A 27,532-nucleotide genomic window follows, 5' to 3' on the forward strand; every position below is an offset into this window, starting at 1 on the left:
CATGTTGCATTCCAAATGCTATAGGTGTCACATTCGCAAAAGTTATAACTATTGGCATTGTAAATGACAAAGCCATCAATTTAGCAATTTTAACAACAAAAAAATAAATAAATTATGTCATTTACAAGACCAATAACTACAACTTTTCTAATGCGAAACCTATTGCATTCCAACCCCACTCACCCACGCAACGCCACTCACACACGCAACGCCACTCACACACGCAACGCCACTCACACACGCAACGCCACTCACACACGCAACGCCACTCACACACGCAACGCCACTCACACTCCACTCATCCACGCAACGCCACTCATCCACGCAACGCCACTCATCCATTTGCAAAACGAAAAAAGTTAAACTCTTCTATTGCGAGACCTATTGCATTTTCAATGCTTGTTTTTTGATAGTCAACTCTATAAAGAAATGTTGTCATTGTATAGGAATCATATATGGATACAATTTACATCAGTCAACGCAAAAGGGGACCTGTGGATCACAGACACATTAAGGCAAATGAATGGAATGCACACATTTGGGAGCCATGTGTATGGTACTGTTGGACTTGGCCCTTTTTGCAGGGTCATCCCTGAACTTTTTGCCTTCCTTCTATATTTTGTCTGACCTGTTTTTGTTGGTTTTATGATTTTGGGTACTTTACCTCTGCTGACCAGTGCTATGCTCTCCCTATTATAAATTGATGTGTGAATTAGTGGTTCCATGATTGGCTAATTTGGTTTACTGGTCAGACCCTAGTACAGTGCACTGAGTGTGTCCAGGGTGTGTAAATCCAAATGCTGCTGGTAGGCTTGCAGCACTGATTGTGCCACCCGCAGAAGCAGCTTTGTAAAATGTGTCTAAGGTCTACCAATGCAGAGCCTGCGTGCAGTCTCGTACTGTCATGCTGACTGGGCAAGTGCTCCCACTTGCCAGTCCCTAAACCTTCCCCTTTCTTCATGTCAGACACCCCTATGGTAGGCCCAAGGGCAGGGCGCATTGTAAGTATAAGGTAGGACAAACCCTGATGTGTGTGGCATGTCCTAATATTGAATTACAACCATTTTCGCTTTTTACTATGGCAAGGCTATCTGTTCTCCATAGGCCAGAATGGGTTGTTAGAATTATTACATCTTATAATCCTAACTGACTCAGGGAACATGGTAGAAATTCGAGCTTAGTATGTCTGGACTCAGAATAATAAAATACATCTTTTAGTGAAGTTGGTTTTAACATTCTGTGTTTACAAACACCACTTTTAGAAAGTAGGTATTTGCTTGCCTAACCTTTCAAGCCTGCCTCTGCTAGGTTGTGTATTCCTTGTCTCGAGTTTGAGTGACAGGGCTGGGGGATTCCAGGAGACAGAATGAGTCCACCCAGTGGTGAATAGAGAGATCTTCATCTAGATGGGAGGGAGGGGTTGCACCTGGGACCTGAATAGGACTGTGCCTGCCCCCTACAGTGCTGGCACCACCCCCTGTGGTGCGTCTGATGACTCTGCCCTGCACAGTGAAAGAAGAGAAGGAATCATGTCAACAAAGTCCTCCAGGGCTGTGCTTTCCCTCCACAATGCTGGCTCCACCTCCTGTGGGGCATCTGATATTTCTGCTCTGCACTGTGAAAGGAAAGAAGGAGTCATGTAAACAGAGTGCTCCAGAACTGGGTTGGACTGGACAAAGGCCCCTCTGCCCTCAGAGGACAAAGATTTTTGGGGTATAAATATTGGGACCCTGATCCCAAGAAAGTAGGTCACTTTTGGACTACAAGAAGAAACCTTTACTGAGGAGAGGAACCTGAAGAAACTGAGGAGAGACTATTCCCAAGCTGAAGTGCTGCTTGGGAGATTGGCCTGCAGTAGTTGCCTTACTGCCAAAGGAAGGAGAAAGGAACTTTGTGTACTTTGCTTTCAACTTGCGAAGGATCTCCAAGGGCTTGGAAAAGATCTTGCCTCCTGCTGAAGTCTCAGGGACTATTTACAACAAGGGGTGGTGAGGGACAGAGTCTCTGAATTAAGCAGAATACTCTCACCCAGTCAAGAGATCTGGGCTAGATCCAACACAGTTTTTTAGCTCATTGCACCATCCCAGTTTCGAATGGTGTCGCAAGGAGCTGGAAGTGTGATTCAACGAAATGAAGCGTGTTGCTGCTGCTGCTGCCGTTGCACTTCTGAACAAGGGTGTTGCCGCTGGAGTTGTCGCACTGCACCACATCGAGGGAAGCGTGCCGCAACAAAGAGGAAGCTTGTCGCCGTCGCTGCTGCCTGCCGTCACACTTCTGAACAAGGCTGTCACCGCTGGCGTTGTCGCACTGCACCGAGAAGAGTCTCGCCATGAGGAAGAAGCGTGTTGCCATCGCTGTTGCTGAAGTCGCACTTCTGAACAAGGGTGTCACCGCTGGAACTGTCGCATTGCACCGCATCGAGGAAAGCGCCTCGCATCCCCAAGGAGCGCGCTGTCGTCGGAGCTGTTGCATTTCTGAACAAGGATGTCACCGCTGTAGTTGTTGCATCGTGCGGAAGCTTCACGCATCGTGGGAGAAGAGTGTCACAGCTGAAGCTGTTGTCGTCACACTTCTGAACATGGGTGTCGCTGCTGCAGTCCACGCATCGAACCGAGAACTTCTCGCATCCCCAGAGAAGCGTGACGCATCTGTAAGATCTTCGCGTCTTTATTTCTTTGCACCCAAACTTTGCCGCATTCCCATCGCTGCGACATTGCTTGTCGTGGAAGCGCAACGCATCGTTAGGTACATTGACGCAAAGTGTTGCATCTTAAGAACTGAAATGAACTAAGCTAAATCTACCATCTTAAAGTAACAGTATTGTGTATTTAGTCGTTTATGGTCTTGTGGTAAATCTATATAAATTATACTTATTTTTGTCACTGGGTTACTGTATGTGGTCACAAATGCTTTATACACTGCCTCTGAGATAAGCCTGTCTGCTCGTGCCAAGCTACCAAGTGGGTGAGCAGGGGTTATTTAGGAGTGTAATCCCCTTATCTTGACTAGAGGCAAGGGTCCCTATTTGTCACAAGTACCTACCTGGGCCAACTAGAGACCCCCAAATCTAATGAATGTTATGTTATATTATGACATGTAGATTTGTAGAGCCCACAATTACATAGAAGGGTACCTACTCAAAAGTTAGGTCTTCTGGTTCTTGCAGAATCCAAGAAGTAAGAAGGAGGCTCTTATGTGTGTTGCCAGGTCATTCCATGCATTAGGAGCGATGTAGGAAAAGATTCAACTTAAGGATCTGGTTTTCTGTATTGGAGGCATGTGTGCAAGAAGGAGTTCAGACGAGCGGAGGTGTCTGGGAGTTTTCCGAAAGCAGATGTGATTGTAGAGGTATACTGGGCCAGTGTTATGCTCTGCATTGAAAGTGTGGATGAGGAGTTTGAATTGTACTTGTTTGAGTATGGAGAGCCAGTGGAGCTGCTGCAGCTGTTGTAGTGATGCAAGTGCATCATGGAAGGTTGGGTTAATCTGGCTGAAGATTTCTGAATAGTCTGAAAACAGTTTTTTTGTGATCACTACAAAGAAGTGTGTTCGAATATCCTGTTCCCATGGCGTGAGTGATGGTTTTCCGGATGCTGATTGGGAGCTATTTGAAAATCTTCCTTTGCATCCTCAGGGCATGGAAGCATGAAGCCGTGACAGCTTTGACTAGGGTGGTCAAGTCAAGTTTGCGGAAGATTATGTGCCTGAGGTTCTTGGCATGCATTGTGAGGAATGAATAGTTCTTAGCTCTGTTGGCCACCGAGTGGAGTCCATGTAAAGTGGTCTTCCCAAAGATTACAATTGCACTCGTGTCATTTTTCAGGTTCAGACAATTAACCCACTGGACAATTTCATTCATGCAGGCATTGAACTTGATCCGGGTACTGGGCATCTTATCTGTGAGGGAGTAGGAGAGGACGTTCATGTTGTGAAAGTGGATGATGCTGGCTAGAGGGATCATGTCTGCGTTAAAGATGGTCAGGCTTAGGGGAAGTTCCTTGCAGAACCCAGAAGATGAGGTCACACGCGTCCAAGGTGTATGGTTCCAGGCTGACTGACTGGGTCCTTCCAGTCAGGAAGGAGCGTATCCATTGAGTATGTGTTCTTGGATTCTGATGGTGTGTAGGAGTTGGACCGGGTGGGATGAGCTGGGAGACTGTGGCAAACGCTGCAGAGTAAAGGAGGATGAGGGTCGCCATTCCTCCTCCAACCAGAATAATGTGGATGTCATCTGTGGTGGCGATGAGGGTATTTTCCATGCTGTGGTTGGGTCTGAAACAAGATTGAGTGGAGCTGAGAAGTTGGTGGCCATTGAGGTATTCGGTAAAGCATCTGTTGATGATTTTCCCCAAGATGGTTCATCAGATCACACACAGATTATCTTAGCTCAACTGGGCTTCTACGGCCATGTGAATCCAAGACTCTGCTCTCAGCTGAGTCAGAGCAGCATCCTCATAGCAGTTTGATGGACTTCTCAATGGGTTTAACTAACCCAGCAGGGGCACAATATGTTCTTCACAGACCTCACAGTTAACACGCAGTGGCAGCTCTTTCCATGACAAGCGGTGTCTTACCTTCAGCTGTGCTCCGATGGCTGACTGTGGGAATACCATGGATGCTTTCTGCTTTGGGTAGAGGTAAAGGCCGGTGCTTCTCCAAGCTCCGGCTCCTGCAAGAGGTCGCACATGGTTAGAAGATACATCATGAAGAAATGCCTAATAATACCCACATTCAGTTGAGTGCAAAATGTATGAATTGCAAATGTTCATGATTTGTGAGTCACAGATTTGACGTACACCTCATGCACCGCGCTGAGGACGGGCTGCGGGACGGACTGGACTCTGGTGCCCCTGATAGGTCCCACGCTTTGCTCCGGAGTTACTCATCACTGCAATTATTGTCTCTCAGACCCCCAATACTACCATGTCACTTTCGACTCTCACCTGATGGTCTGTGTCAGTCTCAGGTATGCCATTCGTGTGAAACATCTTTTAATTTGACCTCACAGTCGGTTAGGAAACCCTGTCCTCCCTCTTCGCGACAGACGACTTCACAACCTAGAAAGGCCTACCTGATCAACGCGCGATCTCTAATTAAGCACAATATTTCATTCCACGATTTTGTGAGTATGAGGCAACCAGACTGGGTTTTCGTGACCGAGACGTGGGCCTCTGAGTCCTCAGGTCATGATCTCCTTCTGGCTATACCTGATGGTTACATGCTTCATAGACAGGATAGGGTGCGACGTAGAGGAGGAGGGCTGGCAATCTTCTTTAAGGCGACACTCTCCTGTATGGTGAAGTCTCTATCGGCTCATTCGGATCCTTTTGAGGCTCTATATTTCTGTATTGTCTGCTCTCCTTCGGTTTCCTTCTCAGGAATTCTTGTCTATAGACCCCCAGGACCGAGAACCAATTTTTGTTCCGAGCTCTTTAGGATCTTGGAGCCCTATTTTGGGAGATCTCATTTCACTATTCTTGGTGATTTTAACTTTCATCTAGATGACCTGGAAGCTAAAGATACTTCTACTCTGATTAACGCATTGGAAGCTTGTGACTTCGTCCAAATGGTGCACGGCCCGACCCATAGGGCCGGTCATACCCTGGACGGGGTATTTTCCAATGATGCGAGACTAACAGTTGGCCTGCCCCTTCCGCTGGTATGGTCGGATCATTTAGCAGTACCACTGGAATTAGAATCTTCCCTCGCCGAGGTTAATTACGCTGCCACTAATAAATGCCTTAAAAGAAGCTTTAGAAACTTTTCCAACGATGCTCTGGCCCCCTATATCCAAGCCACTAGCATATCATCCCTGAGGGAGGTGGATGAGGCGGCACATGAACTTGCCGACTCCATCACCAGGGCGGTTGAAGAGTTAGCCCCTACCTCACTTAGATATGTGGCACGACAGAAACCTACAGCCCCCTGGTTCTCGGATTCTCTGAGGCTTCTGAGGCAAAAATGTAGAAGGAAAGAGAGAAGTTGGCGCAAATCCTGGGATCCTACAGAACGGGAGGTATATAAGTGCCAGTTGCGAGAATATAAAGGCAGAGTTATTAAGGAGAAACAGGAATATTTTACCAACCTGACTAGCTCTCTAACTTCATCTAAAGAGCTTTTTAAGATCGTGGACTCCCTTTGCTCTCTTCAGGCACCGGACCCCGTGGTAGGCTCACAGGAGTTGTGCAACAATATCTCGGATTTCTTCTACAAAAAAATAGATGATATCTATATTGCTTTACAATCCCAGAGGAATTCTCTGAATGACAATAATTCCTCTGGAATTATGCATCTTGAATCTTGGACTGGAGATCCTTCCTACACCCTTACTCACTTTCCAGCGCTTTCCCTGGAGGGTCTTAATCGATTGCTTGATAGAACTAAATCAGCTTCTCCTTTGGACCCTGTCCCTCTGAAAGTACTTAAGGAATGTAGGAATATTATTTTACCCCCCCTGTTGGCGATAATGAATGGGGCTATGGAACAGGGCACCTTTCCTATGGTCTGGAAGAAGGCGATAGTAAAGCCTCTTCTTAAAAAGCCCTCACTGGACCCCGGCCTTCTTAAAAATTTCAGACCAATTTCCCTTCTGCCAGCCCCTGCAAAGATATTGGAAGCTCATATGAACTCTCACCTAGCCATCTTCTTGGACTCCTCTGGGTTCTTGGACGGGTCCCAACATGGCTTTAGAAAGTCCCACAGCACAGAGTCTGCTTCGACTAAGGTGGTAGATAACATTCGCCGAAAAGTAGATCTTGGGCAAACTACCGTGTTAGTGCTGTTGGACCTTACTGCGGCGTTTGACACCCTGTCTCCCTCAACTTTAACATCTCGGTTGAGGGAGGCAGGGGTAACTGGGCCAGCCCTGAGTCTCCTGAACTCTTTTTTACAGCAGAGAGAACAGCGAGTGATGCTCGGAGATTTCCTCTCTCCTGCTAAATCTATGCTATGTGGGGTGCCACAGGGGTCGGCCTTGAGCCCGACCCTGTTTAATATCTACGTGGCCCCCCTCGCGAGATTAGTAAGATCACAGGGGATGGAGGTGGTGTCGTACGCCGATGACACGCAGATCATTGTGTCCCTGGCCCACTCTGTGAGTACATCCGCGTCCAACTTTAGGTCCTGCATGCAGCTTGTTGCAGAGTGGATGATTCTTAACTCCCTAAAGTTGAACGGCGACAAAACGGAGGTCCTGGTCTTTGGTAAGGACCAGGACGTGTGGTCAAGTGAGTGGTGGCCCTCATCTCTTGGCACCTGCCCCACTCCTACCCAATCTGCCAGGAATCTCGGCGTCATCTTCGACACCTCGCTCTCTATGGAGTTTCAGGTAAACAGGACAGTTGCCACCTGTTGGGGTGTTATCAGGACCCTTAAAAGAATCCTTCACTACCTTTCCCCCAGGCACGCAAGCAGATTGTGACTGCTCTTGTTGGCTCCAGGTTGGATTATTGTAATTCTCTTTACGCTGGGACCAACAAGAGCCTTCTGCAACGTTTATAGGTGGTGCAAAACGCTGCTGCGCGATTTGTACTGGCCCTTCCATGGCTTGCATCTGCTACTATGGCAAGGAAGAGCCTCCACTGGCTCCCTATCTCCTTTAGGGTGTCCTTTAAACTTCTTTGCCTTACCTACAGTGCCCTCATGGCAGGCCCTTCTGATGCTCTCGGGTCTCTGCTTACTCGCTATGTACCCAGCAGATGTCTTCGCTCTCTAGGAAGGTTAGATGGGGTAGTAGGGCATTCTCCATCTTAGCACCCCAATTATGGAACACACTTCCTTTGGAGATCAAATCTCAGCCCTCATTGGATCTCTTTAAGAAGGCCCTTAAAACCTGGTGCTTCACTAAAGCCTACCAGTAAGTTCCTGCCACCTGCTGACTCAGCTAGACATTGAGCTAGGCGCCTTGTCGCCCATTGGGCTAAGTTGCGCGTTTACAAATCACATTTCATTCATTCATGAGAAAAACTCATTGATGCAAGGCAGGGACTATATATGTATAGTATCACAGAAATGTCTAATAAATCATCAGAGCCGTTTGTCCCGACTTCCTCTGGGTTGCCTTGGGTCCCTTGTGATACAGGTTCGCTTTGGGTTGGTGTGGCCGCATTATCTCCTGAGCGTTCCTCCTCGTCGGGGTTGTCTCTTTCGGCCGCTTCTCTTGAGTCCTGGGATGGTCCTGGGCCGGGCTCTAGTGGTTCGAAGAACTCCTCCTCCTCTCCATTCGGGACTCTCTTAAAGAATGATACATTCCTTGTGACTCTCTCTCTTCCCTTGGCAGCCGTGACCATTGTGCCATTGACGTTGGTAACAGTCCATGGGTCCAGTTCGAACGGTAGACGAAACTTCCCACCTGGGTGGCGGTCTTTCACGATCACTTGGTCACCAACTTGGATGGGGCTGTCGGCAGCTCTTCTCCTTCGGGACGCCTCATAGTTAGTCTTTGTTCGCTGTTCCATAGATCGGTTGTGAGGAGCTAGTGACGACGCCCACGAGCAGTGGTGTGGGATAGTGTCCATGTCGGCCCTGAAAAAACACAGGCGGCTTGGAGGAACCCCAGTGGTGCAGTGGGGTGTCAGCCTGTATTCCCGTAGGAGCTGGTAGAGGGCTAGTTCCAGGTTTTGGCCGTCTGCCAGCGCGATTTGGACTGTCTTGTTCAGAGTCCTCATTAGCCTCTCGACCTCCCCGTTGGCTTGAGGCCATCTCGGAGTTACCCGGCGGTGCTTGATGCGGTGTGACTGCAGGTACTCAGCTAGTTCACTGCTGTTGAAGGGAGGACCATTGTCTGTGCGTAGTTCTGCAAGAAGGCCATGGGTGGCAATTATTTTTTCTAGCTTGGGGATCACCTCGGATGCCGCTGTGGAGGACAGGATTTCTATTTCCGGATATCGTGAGAAATCGTCCACTACCACGAACATGTACTTTCCTCCGGGGAGGCTGCCAATGTCTGCGCTGGTGCGCACCCATGGGGACGTCGGTCCTTCCTCCGTAATCACCGGCGCCGGAGGGTTTGGCAAACTTGTCGCTAAACACACGGGGCATCGCTGGACGACCTCCTCCACAACTTTGTCGAGGCCTGGAAACCAAAGTTTGCTTCGGAGGCGGCTTTTTGATTTTACAATGCCCTGGTGTGCGCCATGGGCTAGGAGAGCTTCTTGTTGGGTGAGACCGTCGGGCAAAATTAGGCAAGGGCCCCTCAGGAGACATCCTTCCGGAGATATGGACAGTTCATCTCAGACTTGGTGGAGTGCCCTTAGCGTCGTTTGGGCATCCAGGGTGCGGTAGGATGCTGGACTCTGGAGTGGCTTCCAGTTGCCGGACGTGATGGCCTGGATGGCGATTTGCAGCCAGTCGTCGTCTTTGGTGGCTTGTACCACGTCTTCCAGGGAGATTGGCAGGGGCCTGGATCTTTCCACGATCAACCGGACATACTCTTCAGTGACATCGGCTTCCGCCGCTTCCGCCTCGTTGACTGGGCGGGCATGCCTTGACAGGTAGTCGGCTGGGTTGCGAGTGCCAGGCCGGTACTCCACTGTGAAATGGAATTCTTGGAGCTGGAGCACCCACTTCTCAATGCGAGGGGGGGGCCGTGAGGAGGTTCCCTGGAAGAGTGGGACGAGAGGTTTGTGGTCCGTAATCACCACGAATGGGTGTCCGTACAAGTAGATGTGGAAATGGCTGCATCCCCACAAGATGGCGATGGCCTCCCTTTCGATCTGCGAGTACCGCTGTTCCGTTGGCGTGAGGGTTCTACTCGCATATGCGACGGGGACCCATTCCCCGCATGCTTGTTGTTGAGTCAGTACGGCTCCTAGGCCTGTTGGGCTGGCGTCCACCACAAGTTGTGATTCGTTGCGGGTTCGAAGTAGGCTAGGGTCGTGTTGGCAGAGAGTGCCGCTTTGGTTTTCTCGAAAGACTCTTGCTGTTCTAACCCCCACTCCCAAGTGGCTGTGGACTTTGTGAGATCGCGGAGAGGGCCGGTGAGGTCTGACAGATCTTTGATGAACCGCCCGCAGTATGTAACCATCCCGAGGAAACTGCGGACGGAGGTTACTGATGTTGGGGCGGGAGCCTCGTGGATGTCCTTGACCTTTTCGGGGTCCGGTCCTACGCCCTGGTCGGAGAATCTGTAGCCAAAAAAACGAATGTCTTTTCGTAGGAATTTGCACTTCTCCCTGTGAAGGGTTAGACCCCGTTCCTGTAGTCTGGCGAACACAGCTTGGAGGCGCCGGATGTGCTCATCCAGGGTCGGCGCGTGAACCAGAATGTCGTCGCTTACATTTAGCATGCCGTCTAGTCCTTGCAGGACATTCTGAATGATGTTCTGGAACACCTCTGCTGCGCTCGATATCCCAAAGTTGAGTCGGGTATACCTCCATAGGCCTGCGTGTGTGGAGAAGGTGGTAATTGGGCGCGAGTCCGGGTGTAGTGGGATTTGGTGGTACCCGGACCTCATGTCCATTTTCGAGAACCACTTTGAGCCCGACAACTCTCCAATGATGTCGTCTATGGTTGGCGTCAGATGGCGCTCCCGCTTGATGGCGAGGTTGGGGATGCGCATGTCAACGCAGATCCGCACGGCGTCGGGCTGCTTCGGTTTCTTGGCTACCACGATGGGTGACACCCATGGAGTGGGCCCGCTCACTCTTTCGATGATTCCAGCTCTCTCGAGTACCCGCAATTCCGCTTCTACCTTGGGTCATAGGTGGAATGCGATAGGTCGGTGCCGGAGGGCCACTGGGGTGACCGATTGGTCTATGTGGAGATGGATGGCGGGTCCTTTCAAACAGCCGATCCCCTCAAACAGCGAGGTGTGTTCTAGCACGAGATGGTCGAGGCTGTGAGCTTGGACTGTGAGTGCGAAGTGTATAAGCCCTAGGTCTTGGGCCGTTCTGCACCCAAGTAGGAATCCTGATCCCTCTTGCGACACGTAGACTTTGGTGTGCAGGTGGGTGGAGTCGTGTGACAAGGCCGTCCGGAAGACCCCACACAAGCGTAGCGGGCGACTGGTGCCGTAGGCATATACTTGTACGCTCGTGGGGTGGAGCACTGGTGGATTGTCCATTGTCCGGTATACACTGGCCGCCATTAGGTTAATCGTTGCTCCGGTGTCAATCAGGGCCGCCACGGCTTGATCCTGCACGTTGACCGTGCACATGGGTTCTGCGGATGGAGTGGATGCCAGGGTGTTGAGCATTCGCACGACGTGGACGGAGGCCGCGTCAGCTTCATCATCGTCCATGTCGCTGCTGGTGGAGGTGTTGGGCCGTGGTTCCAGCTGTCTCACTCTCCAGGGTGGGCCACCTTGTTTTTTCCTCTGTGTCGACAGACATACGCTTGCAAAGTGGTTGGCTTTTCCACAGGCGCTGCAGATCTTGCCCTGTGCCGGACATGTTCCGTTGTGGGGTGTCGCTCCTCCGCACCATGCGCAGGCGCGGTCGTGGGAGGAATGAGTTGGTCTTGGCCGTTCTCGCCGGGAGGGCTTCGTGCGGTTCTCGGCGGCACTGGTTGAGATGGCGCATACCGGTTCCACTTTGACTGCGACCGCTGGTTTCGGTTCCATGTGCGCCGCTCTCGCTTTTGACAACTCCTTGGACCGCCCTAGCGACAGGATGTCGCGCATGGGCATGTTGTCCGTTTCCAGGACTCTTTCCCGCAGTTTCGACGACGCACAGCCTTGAATGAACTGGGCGCGGATCTCGTCGTCTGCATCCGGGAGGGTGCACGTGCTGGCCAGTTTCTTTAGTCTCACGTAAAAGACATTGTCAGAAGGCTCAGGAATCCACTGGAGTCGACGATGGTCCCAATGCCCCACTACCTCAGGAATGACCAGTAGGAAACTATTGGTAACCCCTAAAACAGCGGGGAAAGGGGAAGTGGAAGAGAAAGAGAGAAAACAGTCGCAGGTTGGTGGGTAGTGCTTCTCCGGTATAACTTCTAACTGGATGCGCCAACCCCTGGAAAGAATAACTTAATGCATTCAACAGCTCTATAACATCATTATAGATATTGACAGTTGTAATTATGCAAAATCTCTCACCCCAAAGAAACCTGGACTATGCTTCTCTCTTGTAGGTAGCTGTTGTATGTTCGTCACAGCTCCTGCACATATAACACAATTAGAACACCGTTCTTCCTGTGCATTACTTGATAACCTTTGAATATTTTAAGGGAATTACCTGGGTTTTTAATTAGTCCCTTGTTATATTTTATTCTGGAAAAACTTGAGTGCTGTAATCCTTGGATAAACCTAACCCTCACTATTAGTAAGCTAAGACTCTAAAACCTAATGCTACGCTGCCCTCTAATGAGTGAACTAAACCTACTCTAAGTCATTTGAATGGCAAACTTGAATTCAAAATGAAGAGACTCGAAACGGTGCTTCATACACAAGTCTCTCTCAAAAGTCACTTGCCAGAATCCCTCGTTGAGCATGCGAGTGTTTTCTCAGCCATAAAACATGAAGCGCTGACAGGAACTTCAGGAAAAGGCTTCACACGAGAGCCGCGCTGTGTCTCCGGTGAAGAAGTCAGTTGAAGTGCGCAGATTTCTGAACGAACGTGCGCTTCATTGCCACTGCCGCTCGCGAGCCCAAGAAGACTAGAACTGTCACTCTGCGCAGTTTGCGGGCTTCCTCTGCGGCCATGTTGAAATACACGCTCTCTGAGGTGCTGAAAGCAGTGCTGCATGAACAGAGTAGACACTCGGTGTTGTCTCCTCCAATGCGGGTATTTGGAGGCTTTTTTAAGAGATCGCTGAGTTTTTTCTTGAACTGCTCTAATGCTTGCTATCGTGCCTGGAGTCTTGACAGTACCCCCCCTTCAAGGAAGATCCCCCCAGAGTGGGTTTGTAGGGGAAAGTCCTATGAAATGCCTTAACTAGTCGAGGGGCATGCACATTGACAGATGGTTCCCATGACCGCTCCTCTGGCCCGTAACCTTTCCATTCTATCAAATAAAATAGTTTATTCTTGGTGAATTTTGAATCTAAGATCCTGCTAACCTCATATTCTTCACTGGACTCAACCATGATGGATGGTGGTGTGTTTTTTAATCTGGCCTGGTCTGGGTTCTTCTTTAGTAGGGAAATGTGGAAAGTAGGATGAATTTTCAATAATTTGGGTAGTTGTAGTTTAACTACTACTGGGTTTATGATTTTTACGATTTTGAATGGTCCTATGAATTTAGGCTGGAACTTCCGATTACCCTTTAATCTTAAGTGTTTCGTGGATAGCCATACTTGTTCACCTACTTCAAACTGGGGACCCTGTCTTCTTTTTTTATCTGCCTGTTTCTTATAGGATTGTTTTGCCTTTTTTAAATTCCTCAACGCTCTTTTGTATGAACCCTGTAACTCTTTCATCACACAAGTAATGGCTGGGACCTCTCCATTCTGTTTTCCCAGTGTGATTGTCGGATGTCTGCCTGTATTCAGATAAAATGGCGTAAACCCTGTGGAGTCATGGATTGCATTATTATATGCGAATTCTGCGGTCCACAGTAATTCAGACCATTCAACATCCTGTTCCAACAGATAGAGGCGCAAATATTGCTCCAAATCTTGGTTCAGCCTCTCAGTCTGACCATCTGTTTCAGGATGATAACTGGTTGAATAACGTGTATCAATGCCTAGGTTATGCATAAAAGCCTTCCAAAATTTAGACATGAACTGTGAACCTCTGTCTGATATGATTACCTGTGGAACCCCGTGAGCCCGAATTATGTGCTGGTTAAATGTCTGCACTAATTGAAAAGCTGTGGGTACTGCCTTAAAGGGAATGAAGTGGCCCATTTTGGAAAACGAGTCCACCACCACCAAAATCACTGTGTGACCTTGACTAGAAGGCAGATCTACAATTAGATCTAGTGTCACTGTGTGCCATGGGTATGGTGCATTTGGCAAAGGTTGCAGCAGTCCCTGTGGGGCCTGTCGACTTGGTTTCCCCTTTATGCAAATCTCACAGGTCGAAACATATTGTCTTACTTGAGCTGCCAATCCTGGCCACCAAAAGTGTCGCCTGACCAGTTCCTCTGTTTTCTTTACTCCTTTATGACCAGCCAACCGATCATCGTGGCAACCTTTCATGGCCTCTTCTTGAAGTTCTCTGGTGGGAAGATATAACTTGCCTTTATGATAAGGAAGTCCATTTACGAGAGTTCTTTTCACATCTGACTCTACCCATTTGCGAAGATCATCCTCTGAGCACGCTTGCTGAATTTGTTCATTGAACTCTTTCAAGTGCATGGCTCCAATGATTTGTTTCAACGGAACTATTGGTTCCTCTACTGAGGCTCTTTCTTCGACAGCAGGATTCATTCGTGACAGGGCATCGGCCTTTCCATTTTTTGCACCAGGTTTGTAAGTGATCACAAAGTCGAATTCGGAGAAATACAGGGACCATCTGAGGTTCCGTAAAAATTATTACGATGTTCTGGGCATTGCCGAATATAGACATGTTTGGTATCTACAAACCGCAAATGACGAGTTCGGCAAGTGTGCGAATTTTCGCTACACTACCTGCCAGGGTTCGTCTAATATTACGTGTTCTTCATCTGAACCCTTGGGTTCCATTTTAGATACGGCATCCATTTTGTTTCTTGCCCTCACGTAGTCAGCGAGCAGGTAACTGTTCGCCCCTTGACCCTCTAGTTCCCAAGCCTTGCAGAAGACGCATATTCCTTTCATACATCTTTATGGCCGGAGGAATGACACAGCAAAGGCAGATGGCACAGCTTGAGGGTAATCTGGTTGTACCGGTCTATTGTGACAGCCTTGCAGGCGATGGATCCAATTCTTTTGATCCCACGATCATGCTTCCGATATTACCCCCACACTCTTTTCTCTACACGTGTCTGACTTCCTTGCAGCTGCTCTTGTCTCTTCTTCTTTGTCATTTACAACTCTAATGGGTGTGCCTAATGGTGGGAAGATGTACTTTTACAGTTGGGAACCGGCATGGCTATTGTAATTATGTTCCGGGATTCTGAACACATGAAAGCGACCCTTTTGAAGTCTACTGTGGGAACCGGATTGTAATCTTTTGTCCACATGTTATGCAATGGCAACATTCTGTATAAAAGAGAGCGACCTACATATACAAATTGAAGCAGTCTCCCCAAGTTGCACGTGTTGTACTTGTCGTGACTTCTGTGTTCCCTGCAGTAATAAACCTTGAATCTCTGACGCCGAAGGAAGTGTCCCGTGTCTCTGTAGTTTGTGCGCCGAAACAGGTATCCCATGAAGGTTATAGGTGTTGTTCCCTGGCACCGCTGGTACTGTTAAAAAGTCCAGTCCTTCAGTTGGCGCCCAACGTGGGGCGACTTCAGCGGTACCGGTCCGGTCCAAAGCCTGATGATCGTGAGGAACTTCGTGTGAAATCTCCGAGGGAAGGTGCACCCCGCTTCATCGATCCTGTTGTCGAAATAAGTGGCCCGAAGTTTTTCCCTGCGAAGATTCCCGCCTCCTGACGGCTGCGACGGACCGATGCCCTGACTGTCGACCTGTCTTCGACGCCCGGCGTAGACCTTATGTACAAGCGAGACGATAGACGGGCCTTCCTGGTGACGCCATTGAAGTTCTGAGTTAAGTATTTGTGGGTCGCTCCCAGTCCTTGGTGGTTGTTCTAGCTTTTTGAAAGCTTTGTTGTTAACCTTTAAGGTTTTTGTTGTAATAGCTCACTGAGCTTTGTAATAGCCTCCTCAGGCTTTGTGGTAATAGCTCTCCGAGCTTTGTAATAGCCTTAAGGCTTTGTTGTATTGCATGGTTCCATTGCATTTGTGGTTCTTAGTATTGGTTCTTAGTATTATTTGACAGTTGCAATTGCCAAAAACCGAGGGTTTTGACTTACACGAGGTTTTATTGCTTCGGTAATCCTTGAAGTTTGATACTAGGTTAGTGTGCACGATGCCTAGCCATAGTGATTTGTTTCGTATTTTCAAATGTTGCGCAATGGATACCCGGTTGGAGGACTCATGTCCGATACCTCCAGTTGGAACTCCTATTCATGATCTTTATAGTCGACACGGTGTGGGTCCCATAATCTATAATGATTACTGGATCCGCTATACAAGGAAAGATGGTGACCTTAGATGGCCACCACACGGAACTTTTGAACTTTCGATTTTAGATAATCTTGAGGCTAAATTATTTTTAAAGAAAGCTAGGCCAGCTATGTTTGATTCCTTTCGGATATGGCGTAAAGAGGCCAAACAGAAAGAAATCAAACAACTTAAAAAGGATAAAAAGCAAGAATTTGTTCCGATAATGCAAGCTATAAAAGAATGTAGACAAGACAAAGAAGAAAAAGATATGGAAATCGCTACTAGATTGCATCACATGAAAATAGATAAATGTTACCCAGTCTTACCGAATAATCTAGAAAAGAAAGAAGAAGATTTAAAGGAGGATTCCTTGCTATCATACTTGATGAAATCACCACCTCCTTATGTACAGGGTGCTACTGCTCCTGTAGCTCCTCCTATAGCTCCTCCTGTTGTTCCTCTTGTTGCTCCAGCGGCTGCGGGCCAGCCCGCTGTTAACCCTACGTTTGTTCCACCACCTGTCCTCGTTCCTACTGCTCCTGTACCTGTACCTTTGCAGACTGTTGTTTCTGCTACTCCGACTATCTTGTCCGTTCCTACTATGACTTCCTTCACCTCTAGTGTTGTTGCTCCTGTTTTTCTTTCTCCTTCTGTTCGTAAGCGTGTTCCTAACTCTGTTGCTACCCTTTATTCACCTCTTTCCGGTCCGTTATTTTCGTCTGATTCATCTGAAACTCCTCAGAGACGGAGTCAGATCCCTAGTGGTAGGGAGAAAGAGACGTTAGTAACAATGGCACATAGGTGGATAAGATATCCTGCTAATTACACTCCGCGTGTAGTATTTGATACGTTTTCTCAGTTTAATGAGCCAACGCAGAGATTCGTATTTAAGGAAATGTGTAACTTTTTGAGAGAAGAATGGTACAATGATGAAGTAGAGAATGTACCGTCCGACATAATTGAACTCCAGAGTCACTTTTCGAACGGTATGATTATAGGAGACGATGTACGACGTGCCGTGGAACGCTTATTAGCATTCAGACCCACAGCACATTCTCGGGTGTCATTAGATGATACCACTGAGAACTGGAAAGCGGTTCCTGGTCAGTATCCTATGAGAGAGGTTCCGCCGCTATGGGTACCTGGTGACCCCGGTGCAAACCCTCCGGTTTTACCACATTTTCGAAGGGTGTGGATACATCTTCCATGGAAACGATCGGAAGTTTTGCAAGTGAAGCAATCCTTACCCGATCCGCGTAAAAATCCGGCTGGTTATTATAAGGAGTTATCACAACTGATAGAAGCTTCTATTATGAATATTGCCGACATCGACATGTTGTTTGGCAATGTTGTACCGCAACCAGTTTGGGCTAAAATTCGTCAAGCCAATCACGCAGCTGAATTAGGGGGTGATTGGGCTGCACTGCTAGCAGCTGATGCAATACAAGTCGGTGGGGCTAAACCTGAACAGTTGATCTTGGATTTGCCTCAGAGAATCATTACGCTCATGAAAACTCTCATGCCAGCGATGAAGGTGAACTGGGATAAGTTATCAGCTTGTAAACAAAAGAAAGACGAGAGTGTCTCAGATTTCTTTACAAGGTTTGAGGAAGCGTTTGTCGACCACAGCGGCCAGGACATGGGCGCTGAGGGAGGTCAGCGGTTATTCGTTGACAAATTTGTGTCAAATTTGCTGCCTGAGCTATGCAACAAATTAAAGAATTCAGAAAGTGCGTGGGCAGTTTCAACCCCTGCGCAAATATTAGCAACGGCTCAGTATTATGAGAATAGGGAAAAGGAAGAAAGTGATCGTGTAGAAAAGAAAACGAAAGAGCTCAAAACAAAAGTTTTGTTGCAGCAGGCATACCCTCCACGATCAAACCAAAATGATGCACAACAGCAGTATCGACCACGAGCACAGCTTGATAGAACACAGCCGCGCTCTGACAACTTTGATCCCAGATCGTCACTTGGGTATAATCAGTGCGCATATTGTAGGAAAGAGGGACACCTAAAATATGATTGTCTTGCTTTACGGGACCGTCTGAATGGTGTGTCGACACGAGGAAATCGTGGCGGTGGTCCTCAGCAGGCACCACGTGGTAGAGGTCGTGGTTCATCCCACAATCAGATTGATCGTCATCAAAATCAATCGGATGCAAATAATTATTTCGACCAGCGAAATGCGGGGTCAGTTCGATCTGCACAGTATAATGTTGATGATTATTATATAGACCACGAGACTGTTGTAAATGACCACTACTAGGACAGCCAACGACAAAGAGAGGGAGTAGTGTCAGTTCCGGTCGATCAGAGTGGGCCTTACGTTGCAGTGACTACATCGGGTGTAGTTGAGCCTTTTCTGTTAGACACTGGTGCGACGAAAAGTTCCATCATGCATTCAAAACTCCCTGGCGCACCTTTGTCTGGCTTAACGAACGTTTCCGTTGGATTCTCTGGCGCCCCTGTTAGTAACCCAGTCTCTAATCCTTTGCCTCTTATGATTGGACCTCGTGAGCTAACGGCTCCACTGATTCTATCTACAGGTTGTGGTGAAAATCTTTTGGGCCTGGATTTGTTGAAACGATTATATGCAACATTGTATTGTTCCCCTGAAGGAGTGGAGCTTACATTGGGAAGGAGAGTGATCTCTCCCATGTATTTATCGGTTGATAAATTCCCACCGGAATTGAATTCCCTCCCTGCGTCCTTATGGGCCACAGGTCCCAACGATGTGGGCCTGTTAGACATTCCACCCTATGTGATTCAATTGAAACCAAATGCGCGATTACCGCGTTTACCTCAATATCGTATTTCTCTTGAGGGCGAACGAGCGCTGTTAGAAATCGTTCATGATCTCATTGGAAAAGGTGTTGTTGAAGAAACTCGTGGAAACGTGTGCAATAGCCCTGTATTGCCAATTCTGAAACGAACTGACCCAACTAAATCTCCTGTGTATCGTTTTGTTATAGATTTGAGAGAGGTAAACAAAATAGTGGTTCCGCAATTTCCTGTGGTCCCTGACATTACGGCTTTGTTAACAATGATTCCGGCATCTGCCTCCTGGTTCACAGTGATCGATCTAAAGAATGCTTTCTTTAGCATTCCGATTGCAGAGGAAAGCAGAGACCTGTTCGGATTCTCATTAGGAGGTCGCAGTTTTAGGCTAAAACGCGCTCCACAGGGTTACTGTGAGAGTCCATCAATCTACAGCCAAGCACTTAAAGGTCAGCTTGATGCCTTTGTATTGCCTAAAGGTGCAGCTTTGATTCAATACGTTGACGATCTTTTAGTGGCAGCTGATACAGAAGCTATTTGCAAAACGGCTACAGTATCATTATTGCACTATCTACATGACTTGCACCACAAGGTATCACCTTCAAAGCTACAGTATTGTTGCCAAGAAGTTACCTATTTAGGTCACTTATTGTCAAGAGAAGGGAGAAGGTTGACCCCAGAGAGAATTGCAGCGATTTCCCGAATGACTGTGCCAAAAACCCAGAGAGATGTTCGTGCCTTTTTAGGTATTACGTCCTACTGCAGACAATGGATTCCAAATTTTTCATTGTTGGCGAAACCATTGATAGCCCTTACATGCAAAGATGTTTCATCCCCAGTACCTTGGTCTGAAGAATGTCAGAAAAGTTTTTCTGAATTGCGTGATGCGTTGTGTTCGGCTCCTGTGTTGGGCACTCCTGACTACAGTAAGCCGTTTACACTATACGTTCACGAGAGGGATGGTTGCGCGTTGAGTGTTTTGACACAATCTTTTGGTGGTAAGCAACGCCCATGTGCCTACTTTTCTTCGACTTTAGACCCAGTAGCAAGAGCCTTGCCAAGTTGCTTAAGGGCAACAGCGGCAGCTGCGGCGTCCATTCGACAGTCTGCAGGTCTAGTCATGGATAATATGCTCACGGTAATGGTTCCGCATGCAGTCGACACTCTATTGAACCGAACGAAAACTCAACATCTGACAAGTGCAAGATTGTCTGGATATGAGTTGACATTGCTGGCCAGTCATATACGAATAAAACGATGTAATGTGTTGAATCCAGCAACATTGCTGCCGATCGACGCAGAATCAAGTGGTGAAGCAGTACATGACTGCTACCTCAAAACTGAAGAGGAAACCAAGGGTCGCATTGACCTAAAAGATACTCCATTGACAAATCCCGATGGTACTTTGTATGTGGATGGTTCTTGTTTCAAGTTGCCGAACGGTGATGTGACGACCGCGTATGCTGTAGTTACATTGAGAACGATTGTGGAAAGTGCAAGATTAAATCAAAATTCGGCTCAGGCTGCTGAGCTAATTGCTTTGACGAGAGCGTGTGTATTGTCTAAAGATAAACGGGTGAATGTGTTTACAGATAGCCAGTATGCATTTGGTGTGGCACATAGTTTTGGACGACTGTGGAGAGAGAGAGGATTCCTTACGTCACATGGTACGAAGATTCAGCATGGCCAGCTTGTAAATGATCTTTTAGATGCACTCACATTGCCTAAACAAGTGGCCATAATCAAATGTAGCGCACATCAGAAAGTAACAGATGATGTGGGTCGTGGAAATGCGTTTGCGGATGAAACGGCTAAGGAGACGGCTAAAGATTTGACGAACAGAATGTATGTTACGAGCTCAGTAAGATGGCCAACAGAGACTGGTATGTGTGAAGACACATTTGAAAGTGTGAAAGGAATACAGAATGAAGCCACTGAGATGGAAAGGACAAAATGGAGAGAGAGCACGGGAAGATTGGATGAGAATGGATGTTGGGTTGATTTATCAGAGAAGCAGAGATGGATGTTACCGGATGCGTATGTGCTCGCTGTTGTTACAATGGCTCATGGTATGGCGCACATCAACACGAAAGGCATATGCAAGTTGTTGTCTCATGTATGGAAGAATGATGGGATTACTAAGTGCGCCGAGAGAGTGGTTAAGAATTGTATGGTGTGTTTGATGCACAATCCTGGTAAGGGCACTTCCACTCCACCTGGCCATTTTGCCCCTCCTACGTACCCTTTCGAAGTTATCCAGTTGGACTTTATCCACATGGAGAGATGTAATAATTTGAAGTATGTGTTGGTTGTGGTGTGTGCATTTTCTAGGTGGATTGAGGCCTACCCCCTTAAGGATAATACGGCTTTATCCACGGCAAAAATTTTGCTCAAAGAGTATTTTCCCCGCTACGGAATGCCTCGGGTCGTATGGTCGGACAACGGAAGTGAGTTTGTTGGGAGTGTGATGAAGAGTGTGTGTCGCGGTTTAGGGATTGTACAAAAATTTCATAGTGCAAATCATCCACAATCAGCAGGATTGGTGGAAGGATATAATGGCACTTTAAAACTGAAATTGGCTAAAATTCAGGCAACAACTGGTTTATCATGGCCCGACGCTTTGCCTCTGGCTCTCCTGTCGACCAGGGCAACTGTACACTCTCGAGTAGGGCTCAGCCCATATGAGATTGTGTTCGGTCGTCCTGCTAATGTATGGGGAGTTCCAAGACCTAAGGAATTTGACAGAATTGAATACCCTATGTTGATTGATTATCTCTATGATCTGACTGCTAAATTGAGTTTGATTCATCAACAGGTCTTTGAGTCTCTGCCATCACAAACAGAGGGTCCTGGTCATCGACTTCAACCAGGGGACTGGGTCCTCGTCAGACACTACGGACGAAAACGAAACCTAGAACCAAGATTTGTGGGCCCGTTCCAGGTACAGCTGGCTACGAGGACGGCGGTTCGACTACACGGACGCCGGAACTGGGTACACGCTACCCACACCAAAAGAGTCCCGTTTCCTCTGCCGTCGGACACCTGGATGAGAAGAGGTCTTTCTTCATCTGAGACCGACACTCTACCACGTTTCGTTCCATTCAGCGAAGCCCGGCTTGTATCTGACACCGTTACTGATTCCCCTCAAACAATTTCCTCCACGTCAACCTTGGAAAATTTGACTGTTGAACAATTGCCTGAACAATTGAACACTCCTTTGCCGTCCAATCCATTGTTTGAAGATCAAACTCGCCCTGGAAGTAGTCGGTATTTTCTTCGACCACGAACAAGCCACAAATAAAAAGATTTTTTTGTTTCTAGGTTCTACATTGCTCTGAAAACAGTGGACATTATATATTGTGTATCTTTTTCTTTTTTCGTACAGCCAAGAACATTATTTAGTTAGAACCTACCATCCAGGTTGACCGTAAGGCCGTGCGGGTACTTCTTTCTGTTTAGCAGCTATCGACACAAGGTTGGTTTCTATTATCAATTTCTGGGAACTCCTGGGAATTGATAACCGCTACTCAGAACGAGGTGCGTCAAGAACGTCGCGGACGGTCGTTAGGGGATGGAATCATTATTGTCTGAGCTGTCGAAAGGAGAAGAAATGTTGGCGCAAAGATCTACATTGCAGAAAATATGTCATACAAAATGGTTTTTCTCAAAAGTAATCATACTGTTTCTCACCATATCTATGCTATTGGTAGGAGGAATATATTATGGGTCTCAGTTCTTATTGTCTTCTGCTACACCTACTCTTCCATCTCATGATCAATATTTCGTTTCTACTGTTTCTCCACATTCCTTTTATCCTTTGCCTCAACACGAACAAGTCAGACGTGCGGAATTCAGAAACAACTCTTTTATTCAACTCCTGCATCAGCATCAGTTAGTGGTAAACACTACCAACTGTTGGGTGTGTGGATTAATGCCACATACCATGGATAAGGGTATTCCGTACTTAGTTCTGCCTTATAGTGCACAAGGGTCAGCTCGAGCATTACAAACTATGTTCCGTAGCGCACTAGATTCCTACCCCCATCGAGAACCGCGATCAGCAAACTCTGGTCCTGGCCCGTACCACAAGACTCTGGCGAGAGCTATTGCAGACTTAGATAGAGATATTTTTGACGCATCACTCATCCCAGAGGAAGAGGTGCGAGCATATAAGGAACTAAGTGAGGCTGAGTACAGCTTATCAGTGGGTGAGAGGCAGCTTAAAAGCTCGCCACCAATATGGATTGTACCTCACCTTGGTAATTTCTGCTTGAAAGGTCTTGGTCGAAATCCAAGAGCTCAGTTTGGGGAGAGTGCTTGTACCGAGACGTATGTCTTACCGACGCTCTCTTCCCCTGTCTTCCTGCCTGCCAAGGGTACTTACTTTGTATGTTATGATCGAGCCTATACGTGGTTACCTCATGACTTCTCGGGTACCTGCTATATTGCAAATCTTTTGCCTCCGACTTTCACTGTGGCCTCTGATTACCACAGAAATAGAATTGTAAGAGGTGTGGTTAGCAAAGAAGATACTTCCGGACAAGAAGCGGGAGACTTCTTTAAGGGTTTCCTACCGTTCTGGGGACCGATGGTTAATAGCAGGAACCTGAGACAGTTAACTCGTGTAGTAGAATCAACTGCCAACATAACTGCAAATGCCCTTGGTAATTTGACAGCCGAACTCCAGGCGGATAGACTAATGACGTTGCAGAACCGTATGGTTCTAGATATCGTTCTAGCAGACAGAGGTGGGGTTTGTAAAGTCATCCATTCGAGCTGCTGCATATTCATACCTGATAACGCTCCAACGGTTTATCAAGCCATCTCTAAGTTGCACAAAATTTCGGAGTCCATACACGTGGACGAAGGAAATTGGACGCTTCTGGGATGGTTTTGGGGTTTGATATCGACTTGGGGTTGGAAGATTCTGATGATCATAGGGGTTGTTGTGACATTTCTGTTCTCATGTTGTCTTTGTGTGCAATGTGGTCCTGCCTTATGTGGCCTTTGTGCTACGACGTGTATAAGACAGCCTGTTGTCACCAAAGAGGCATTGAAGGATAAAATAATGTATCAACAACATCTGAGTGATCTGATGAGTATCGAAATCGATTATGATTCCGACTAGTGCTTGCCTACATGAGGGCAAAAGGACCGTCTGAGGTTCCGTAAAAATTATTACGATGTTCTGGGCATTGCCGAATATAGACATGTTTGGTATCTACAAACCGCAAATGACGAGTTCGGCAAGTGTGCGAATTTTCGCTACACTACCTGCCAGGGTTCATCTAATATTACGTGTTCTTCATCTGAACCCTTGGGTTCCATTTTAGATACGGCATCCATTTTGTTTCTTGCCCTCACGTAGTCAGCGAGCAGGTAACTGTTCGCCCCTTGACCCTCTAGTTCCCAAGCCTTGCAGAAGACGCATATTCCTTTCATACATCTTTATGGCCGGAGGAATGACACAGCAAAGGCAGATGGCACAGCTTGAGGGTAATCTGGTTGTACCGGTCTATTGTGACAGCCTTGCAGGCGATGGATCCAATTCTTTTGATCCCACGATCATGCTTCCGATATTACCCCCACACTCTTTTCTCTACACGTGTCTGACTTCCTTGCAGCTGCTCTTGTCTCTTCTTCTTTGTCATTTACAACTCTAATGGGTGTGCCTAATGGTGGGAAGATGTACTTTTACAGTTGGGAACCGGCATGGCTATTGTAATTATGTTCCGGGATTCTGAACACGTGAAAGCGACCCTTTTGAAGTCTACTGTGGGAACCGGATTGTAATCTTTTGTCCACATGTTATGCAATGGCAACATTCTGTATAAAAGAGAGCGACCTACATATACAAATTGAAGCAGTCTCCCCAAGTTGCACGTGTTGTACTTGTCGTGACTTCTGTGTTCCCTGCAGTAATAAACCTTGAATCTCTGACGCCGAAGGAAGTGTCCCGTGTCTCTGTAGTTTGTGCGCCGAAACAGGTATCCCATGAAGGTTATAGGTGTTGTTCCCTGGCACCGCTGGTACTGTTAAAAAGTCCAGTCCTTCACATCTCAACTGACGCGGCGAGAGAGTTTTTGCAGACTTAAGAAATTGAAGATTTCGATGATCTGTAAATACTGTGACGGTGTGTTTGGCCCCCAGTAGGTAATGTCGCCAATCTTGGAATGCCTCTTTGACTGCCAACAATTCCTTGTCTGCGATGGAATAATTACGCTCAGTGTCAGACAGCTTCCTGGATCGGTAAGCAACTGGATGTAGTTGTCCTGTAGTTTTGTTTCTCTGCGATAATATTCCGCCAGTTGCAAAGTCTGACGCATCTGTCTCTACAAAAAATGCTTGTTCTGGGTCAGGGTGCATCAAAATGGGAGCGCTAGTGAATGCAGTCTTCAAGTCTTGAAAGGCTTGTTCCGCATTTGCAGGCCATTCAAATTTCTGCCCTTCTTTAGCAGATGGGTGATGGGAGTGACTTTAGACGAGAAATTAGGAATGAACCTCCGGTAAAAATTGGCAAAGCCAATAAAACTTTGGATTTCTTTCACACTCCTTGGTGATGACCATTCCTGAATTGTCCGAACCTTTGAATTGTCCATCTCGACTCCAGCTGCAGACAACATGAATCCCAAAAACTCCACTTTCTCGGCATGAAATGAATACTTTTCCAACTTCACATACAAATGGTTATCTAACAGCTTTTGAAGAATTGCTCGCACGTGCCGGACGTGAATCTCCATATTGTTGGAAAAAATCAATATATCGTCAATATATACTACAGCCACTCGATCCAGGAACTCCCGTAGGACATCGTTTACGAAGTTTTGAAAAGCAGCTGGGGCATTGCTCAGCCCATATGGCATTACTTGATATTCGAATAATCCATACTTGGTCCGGAAGGCTGTCTTCCATTCATCACCTTCGGCAACCCTCACCAAATGGTAAGCTACGCGTAGATCAAGTTTTGTGTAAATCTTGGCTCCTTTGACTTGGTCCAAAAGCTGATTGATGAGGGGTAATGGATATCGGTTTTTCACAGTGACTTGGTTCAGGGCTCTATAGTCTATACACGTGCGGAGAGTCCCATCCTTTTTTGGCCGGAAGAAAAGAGGAGAGGAAACAGGAGATTGAGATGGCCTTATGAATTCCATTTTAGTATATTCTTCCAAATATTCCTTGAGATAATTATTCTCCTTTTCTGTGAGCGCATAAACCCGGCTACAGGGTAAGTTGGCACCGGCTTCCAACTAAATTTTACAGTCGTAGCTCCTGTGTGGTGGTAGTTTTTCGGCATTCCTTTTGTCGAACACACTTGCTAAATCTTGATATTCCTTGGGTATTTCTTCAGTACTGACTGTGCAAACGTGAACCGATAGTTGAGCCAACTCAATGGCCGGCGATCCTTCACTTTTCTCCATGTTTTTAGCAAGACAATTCTTCTGACAATATTCTGAGTTCATCTTGACCGTTCTTCTCTCCCAATCAATAGTCGGGCTATGTACAGTCAACCACGGCAGACCCAGGATCAGTTGAAACTGGGGCGCATCGATAAGGTTAAATCTGATAGTCTCTCGATGACCCTGTAATCCTTCCAAATGCAAAGTTTCTGTTTCTTCCACGATAGGACCTGAGGTTAAATTGGTACCGTCGACTGCTTTTACCACTTCAAGGTTCTTCTTCTTAACCGCCTTGATGCCCATCTCTTGTGCGTATCTCTGATCGCAGAAGTTTCCGGTAGCCCCCGAATCAATCATAACCGAGACTTCTTTCAATTTCTGAAGTCCGAATTTGACTGTGAAGGACACTGTGAGATGAGGAGCTGCTGACTGTAAGGTGTTAATCAATTGCTGGTGTTCGTGAGTTGACTGTTCGGAACATCCCACCAGGGCAACTCCCTTTACTGATGGGATCTGTCTTTTAACCCTTGGTTATTTTTGGGTTTCTTCGGACATTCCCTCACAAAATGCCCTGACGTACCACAATACAAACATAACTGATTCGCCCGTCTCTTGTCCTTTTCCTCCTGAGTGAGGGGTCCCCTAATGGAACCTATTTGCATTGGTTCTTCTCCAGAACCCGCATCGGGTTTAGAATGTTCAGATTTAATACGGTCTAAGCGTGGCACAAATGGCTTGTAGTCTCGCTTCTTTTCTGACCTTCTTTCAAACAATCTGTGTTCAATTTGAAGAACTAAATCTATCAGTTCTGATATTTCTTGAGGACGTTTAGGAATCTGAGCTAAGGCATCTTTTATTTCGTCCTTAAGACCTCGATAGAATATCGCCGAACGTTTACTGTCAGGCCAGTCCGTTTCAATGATCAATTTGTTAAACTGGGCTATGTACGCTACCAATTCTCGATTGCCTTGCTTGAGATCTAAGAGTTCGTTGTCTGTAGCTTGGTTAGCAGTTCTTCTATCGAATATTCTTAAGAATTCTTTTTTGAAACGGTCAAAATCATACAATGCTGCGTCATTACGAGCAACCAGAGGCATGGACCAGGCAGCGGCGTCTCCGCTCAAATAAGACAACATGAATGCAACCTTAGCTTGGTCCTCTTTGAACACTACTGATCTGCACAAAAAATGTAAGGAACACTGTGTGAGGAAAATTTGGGCCTTATGAGGATCCCCAGTAAAGCGTTCAGGGTTAGCTAAAGGAACAATTGGAGCCACCGAATGAATTACTTGCGTGGCTACTTCCGAACCTGAATTGTGT

The 27,532-nt window shown here is 47.1% G+C and overlaps 1 pseudogene; it reads right to left on the bottom strand.

Moving 5' to 3' along the window:
- LOC144772190 (TRPM8 channel-associated factor homolog) overlaps positions 1 to 27,532 on the bottom strand; it is a 155,699-nt pseudogene that overhangs the window by 38,184 nt on the left and 89,983 nt on the right.

Source organism: Lissotriton helveticus, chromosome 8 (assembly GCF_964261635.1).
Source record: "Lissotriton helveticus chromosome 8, aLisHel1.1, whole genome shotgun sequence".
NCBI classification, from domain to species: Eukaryota; Metazoa; Chordata; class Amphibia; order Caudata; family Salamandridae; genus Lissotriton; species Lissotriton helveticus.